Here is a 6773-nt window from a genome sequence, read left to right as displayed (position 1 = left end):
CTTTTTACCTCGTGTATATGTAGGGAATTTATAGGGAAATATGTACTTTATGGAATAAATTTTAAGAACTAAAATATATTTTATTTTAAATAAAGTAATGGACCTTTAATCTTACACAGCTAAATTACTGATTATATATTTGCTGAGCTGATTTAAGGGTTAAAAAATTGTATCAAGAGTTTTATTTTTTGACTTCAAAGCCTTCTTAATAAAGTCTTTTTACTACATGTGAACACACGTCTTTGGCATGGTATGGGGGGGGGTGAGCACCTGGGAGGATGACCTCAGAGGAAGGACACTCGGGTCTGTTCCTCAAACTTAGATATCGGGGTCTAGGCCTTTGCCCAGCCAGTTACCAGTGAGGGGATTGGATGTGTGTGGGGATGTCTCTGAGGCTGCCCATATTCCAACTGGCATCTGACCATTGGAGAAGCAGAGTCGCTGGCCTCCCTTTCTGGGGATATCTTCTCAGCTCTCTGGTATGTCTGAACAGCTCACCAGTCAATTATGTTGAATGGGGAGACTGAGGTCTGGAAATCACCCTCCCAGAATTGACCCCAATACCTTCTAGCTGGTGAAGTATGCCTGAGAGATGAGGTGTCCACCAGATACAGCTCTTCAGGAGGTGAGGACAGAGGGTCATAGGCTAAGCCGCCAACAGCATGTGCCAGCAACATTTGGAGGAGGGACTGAAGCCCCAAGATGCATGAGGCATAGGGCTCCTCTGGGGACAAGGCAAGAGCTGGAGGTGGCTGCTGGCCTGAGGTGTGGGGCCCTGAAGACAGGCCTGGAACACAACCCACTAAGAAATCTAGGACCATGGCTTGGCCCCTGTGGCTCAAGTGGCTAAGGCACCAGCCACATGCACCTAAGGTGGCGGGTTCGAATCCAGTTGGGTCCCCCCAAACAACAATGATGGCTGTAACTGGAAAAAAAATAGCGAGGCGCTGTGCTGGGCACCTGTGGTCCCAGCAACTTGGGAGGCAGAGGCAGGAGACTCGCTTGAGCCCAGGAGTTGGAGGTTGCTGTGAGCTGTAGTGCCACAGCACTCTACCCAGGGGGGTAGCTTGAGGCTCTGTATGAAAAAAAAAAAAAAAGAAAGAAAGAAATCTAGGACCATGTGGAAAGGAGGCCTAGAAGCTTCCAGAAGGAGGTTAGGGTTCAGAGGCTGTAGGAATTTCAGGGCTCATACAAGAGAAGAAGCAACCAGAGCCAAACACCTTTGGGCTCCTGAATAGGAGGCCCCCACCCTAAGACAGGGCTGCTCCTGTGTCCAAACTCCTGGTCTGTGAGACATAGGGGTGCATAAGAATAAAATATGGCCCCTGGAACCTGTGAATGGGTTTTCTTATTTGGAAAAACATTTTTTGCAGTTATAATTAAAAATCTCAAGATGAAATCACCCTGAAATAGAATGAGCCCCAAATCTAGTGATGTGTCACTATAAGAGAAGTGCTGGGTGCAGTGGCTCATGCATGTAGTCCCAACACTTTGGGAGGCTGTGGCAGGAGGATAGCTTGAGGGCAGGAGTTCGAGACTAGCCTGGACAACATAGTGAGGACTCTGTCTCTTATTTTTATTTCTATTATTATTTTCTTCTGAGACAGAGTCTCATTTTGTCACCTTTGGTAGAGTGCCATGACATCACAGCTCATAGCAACCCCAGACTCTCGGGCTCAAGTGATTTTCTTGCCTCAGCCTACTGAGTAGCTGGGACTACAGGTGCCCACCGCAACACCTGGCTAATTTTAGAGACAGGATCTCACTCTGTCTCAGTCTGGTCTCAAACTCATGAGCTCAGGCAATCCACCAGCCTCTACCTCCCAGAGTGCTAAGATTACAGGCATGAGCCACCATGCCTGGTGACCCTGTCTCTTAAAGAAAAAAATGTTTAAAAAATTATCCTGGCATTGTGGTGTGCATACCTATAGTCCCAACTACTCAGGAGGCTGAAGCAGGAGGCTCACTTGAGCCCAGGAGTTCCAGGCTGCAGTGAGTTATGAGGCTACCACTGCACTCCAGCCTGGGCAAGTGTGGTGGGTGTTACCCAGGGCTGAGACTGGAAAAGGATGAAGAGGCTGGCCAATGAACCAGGGCAGGGCCAGGCCCAGGGCTTGGGTCCAAGTCCAGACTGGTCAAGAGCCCTTCCCAACAGTTTCTGAGAGTTGCAATGGTAGATGGGAGTGGGATCTTCCCAACCAGGGGCAAGGATGGAGATGTGACCATGCCGGTCTGAGGACACACTGTCCCAGGGCTTCCAGAGATATCTGAGGGGTGTGCTCAACTGAGAAATGGGAATCTGGAGCTTCTGTGGTTCTCAGAGAGAGCCTAAGAGATGGCCAGAGATGGATTTTTTTTTTTTAATTTGTCTTCTGCCAGTTTCTCCATTCTCATTTTATTTATTTATTTATTTTTTGAGACAGAGCCTCAAGCTGTACCCCTGGGTAGAGTGCTATGGCATCACAGCTCACAGCAACCTCCAACTTCTGGGCTCAAGAGAGTCTCCTGCCTCGGCCTCCCAAGTAGCTGCGACCACAGGCGCCCGCCACAACGCCTGGCTGGTTTTTTGTTTTGGTTTCAGCTGTCATTGTTGTTTGGTGGCTCGGGCTGGATTCGAACCCGCCACCTTAGTTGTATGTGACTGGCACCTTAGCCACTTGAGCCACAGGTGCCGAGCATTTTTTTTTTTTTTTAGAGACAAGAGTCTCACTTTGTCGCCCTCAGTAGAGTGCCATGGCATCACAGCTCACAGCAAACTCTTGGGTTTAAGCAATTCTCTTGCATCAGCCTCCCAAGTAGCTGGGATTACAGGTGCCTGCCACAACGCCGGGTTATTTTTTCGTTGTAGTTTGGCTGGGGCTGGGTTCAAACCCACCACCAGTATATGGGGCCAGTGCCCTACTCACTGAACCACAGGCGCCGCCCCAGAGATGGATTTTTTTTTTCCCCTGAGACAGTCTTGCTCTGCTGCCCAGGCTGAGTGCAGTGATGTCATAATTGCAGCCTCCAACTACTGGGCTCAAATGATCCTCCTGCCTCAGCCTCCTGAGTAGCTGGGACTATAGGCATGGGCCACCATACGTAGCTAAATTTTGTATTCTTTTGTAGAATTGGGGTCTCACTGTGTTGCCCAGGCTGATCTTCAATTCCAAGCCTCAAGTGATTCTTCTACCCTGGCCTCCCCCAGTGCTGGGATGACAGGTGTTATTCACCACACCTGGCCAAGATATATTCTTGAGGTTGCTATTTGAGACCCTGGATCCAGCTGTGCTGAAAGGCAGCCCAGCCTGACTTTTCAGTTCTGAGACCCTGTAAACTCTCCATTGTTTAAGCCACTGTGAGTGGGAGTAGCTCAAACTCATAGCCACCTATAGAGGCCACATTCTCAATCAACTAAGGGGCTGGAAAGCATTTCCTAAAAGGGATCAGGCAGCAGAAGTAAGGCAAAGATGAGTGTACTGGCTCCATCATACCCGGACACAGCTCAGGGAAGCCTAAGTTTGAGGCCCTGCCAGCATCTTGGGTGCAGAATCTCATAGCCACTGTCCTTCATCTCTCTTGGCTTGTGGACTTGGCACATTGGAATAAATCTAGCTCAGTGTCTGCTGAGAAACCTCCTTGTCTCATCGGACCCTAGCAGTTTGCTGGGGGCCATGGCTGTGGTTCTCCCATCTGCAAGCTCAATGTGGCATGATACATTACCTGCACATTGTGTGTCCCTTGAGAAGATCCCAGGGCAGGAACTGTGGCTCATGCTTGCCACATGAACAGAAAACTGTATGCTCTGAAGTCAGATACCTGTGTCCCTGTCTCTGATCCACCACCTCCCTGTATTGTGACCCTAGAGATATCACTTTACTTCGTCAAACTTGGTTTCCACATCTATGAAGTGGGGACTTGGGGGCTTAATCAAGGTTAAATCACCAGTTTGTGAGCACAGAATCTGGCACACAGTAAATGCTCAGCAAATATTGGCCATAGTAGCTTTCCCCAATCACTGATTTCATATGCTTACACTCTGGAGGGAATGGACAGATGGATGGATGAGTAAGTGGATGAATGGATGGGTGGATGGATGGATGGATGGATGAGTGGATGTATGTTTGTATGTATGCATGGATGGATGGGTTCATAGGTAGATGGATGTATGGGTTGATGAATGGTGATGGATGGATGAGTGAATGGATGGATAGATGGATGGGTGTATGGGTGCATAGTGGGTGGGTGGATGGATGAGTAGATAGATTGGTGGGTAGATGGATGGATCAAAGGTGAGTGGATGAGTGGAGAGATGGGTGAATCAGGACCTCAGAGGAGGGAGAGGTAAATTTTACCTGGGGACATAGAGGGAGACTAGAGGGAGGGCTTGGTTGAGGGCAAGGCAGGAGACAGTATGGCAAAGATCTAGGATCACAGAGAATGTTCGGGGACCAAAGAGTAGTCAGAGGAACAGATGAAAATAATAGGAGATAATTATTTGCAGGCATAAGTTTTAAGATTTTTTTATTATTCTAGCCAGGTTCTATGAATTCTGGACACACAGCTGACCAAGAGCCAGTCAGAGAAGTGGGGGCAGGAATACCAATGTGTCCAGAGATTGTAATGAGAGTGTGAGGGGACAAATGTCCTGATTAAAGTGTTTCAAATGAAGCAACAAAGGTCTCAGAGAAGAGGGAAAACCTTGGGCTGTTATAGAAAATAGAATAAGTTCCCAAAGATGTCCCTCTCCTAATCTCTAGAACCAATGTGCTAAAGGGAATTTTGTAGATGGAATTAAGTTAAAGTGGGTTTTTTGGTTGTTGTTTTGAGACAGAGCCTCAAGCTGTCGCCCTGGGTAGAGTGCTATGACATCACAGCTCACAGCAACCTCCAACTCTTGGGCTTAAGTCTCTCAAGTAGGGAGTACGGGCGCCTGCCACAATGTCCAGCTATTTTTTGGTTGCAGCTGTCATTGTTGTTTGGCAAGCCCGGGCTGGATTCAAACCTGCCAGCTCAGGTGTATGTGGCTGGCGCCTTAGCCACTTGAGCCACAGGTGCAGAGTCAGGATTTACGTTAAAGTTTTTTTCACAGCTCACAGCAACCTCAAACTCTTGGGCTTAAGCGATTCTCTTGCCTCAGCCTCCCAAGTAGCTGGAACCACAGATGCCCACCACAACACCCGGCTATTTTTTTATTGCAATTGTCATTGTTGTTTAGCTGGCCCGGCCTGGGTTTGAACCAGCCACCCTCGGCGTATGTGGCTGGCACCATAACCAGTGTGCTACAGGCACCCAGCCTAAGTTAAAGTTCTTGAGATGGAAGGTCATCTTAATTTTTTTATTTTTGAGACAAAGAGTTACCCTGGATAGAGTGTGGTGGCATCATAGCTCACAGCAACCTCCAACTCTTGAGCTCAAACGATCTTCTTGCCTCATTTTTTCTATTTTTAGTAGAGACTGGGTCTTGCTTTTTGCTCAGGCTGGTTTTAAACCCATGAATTCAAGCTTGGCCTCAAACTCCTGAGCTCAAGAAACCTACCCGCCTTGGCCTCCCAGAGTGCTAGGATTACAGGCATGAGCCACCATGCCCGACCAGGTTATTTTAGATTAACTGGGTGGTTCAGGGTCACCATAGGGTCCTCATACAAGGACCCAGGAGGATCAGAGAGTCTGGAAGATGCTGTGCTGCTAAATGGAGGAAGGCGGAGGAAGGGGCCCCAAGCTGAGGGATGTGGGCAATCTCTAAACTAGTGATTTTCAACTTGTATGCCCTTAGAAGATCTTAGATGTGTCATGAACAATTTTTAAAGATCATTAATTAAATTATTTTTGAAAAGGCTTGGTGAGGTGGCTCACTCCTATAGTCCTAGCACTTTGAGAGGCTGAGGCAGGTGGATTTCTTGAGCTCAGGAGTTTGAGACCAGCCTTAGCAAGAGCCAGATCCCGTCTCTATAAGCTAGCTGGGCATTCTGATGGGCACCCGTAGTCCCAGCTACTCAGGAGGCTGAGACAAAAGGATCGCTTGTGCCCAGGAGTTTGAGGTGGCTGTGAGCTATGACACTATAGCACTCTATTGTGGGGAGCAAAGAGAGATTCTGTTTCAAAAAACAAAAAAAAATATTTTCAAAACAAGTTTAAAGCACAATAACCATATTCTTTTATTTTACTTTTCTTTTTTTGATCAACATAATTTTTTTTTTGGAGACAAGAGTCTCACTTTGTAGCCCTTGGTAGAGTGTTGTGGTGTCACAGCTCACAGCAACCTCCAGCTCTTGGGCTTAGGTGATTCTCTTGCCTCAGCCTCTCGAGTAGCTGGGTCTACAGGTGCCTGCCACAATGCCCGGCTATTTTTTGTTGCAGTTTGGCTGGGGCCAGGCTTGAACCCACTACCCTTGGTATATGGGGCTGGCACCCTACTCACAGCCACAGGCACTGCCCATGACGAACATAATTTAAGTGTCCACAGAAGTTTAACTATAGGTTCAAGTGCACCATGAGATAAAAATGTCGAAAAACACTGCTCTAGATGCTGGAAAAAGCAGGAAACGAGTTCTCCCCTAGAGCCTTCAGAAGGGACTAGCCCTGCCACACCTTGATTTTGGGACTTCTGCCCTCCAGAACTATGAGAATACATTTGCAATGTTTTAAACCACTATATTTGGGAGGGAGAGGTAGCTCACACCTGTAATCCTAGCACTCTGAGAGGTGAATTGCTTGAGCTTATGAGTTTGAGACCAGCCTGAGCATGAGCAAGATCCTGGCTCTAAAAATAGCCAGGTGGTGTGGTGGGCACC

Source organism: Otolemur garnettii, unplaced genomic scaffold (genome assembly GCF_000181295.1).
Source record: "Otolemur garnettii isolate 467f Iridium unplaced genomic scaffold, OtoGar3 scaffold00029, whole genome shotgun sequence".
NCBI classification, from domain to species: Eukaryota; Metazoa; Chordata; class Mammalia; order Primates; family Galagidae; genus Otolemur; species Otolemur garnettii.
This window is presented reverse-complemented; position numbering follows the sequence as displayed.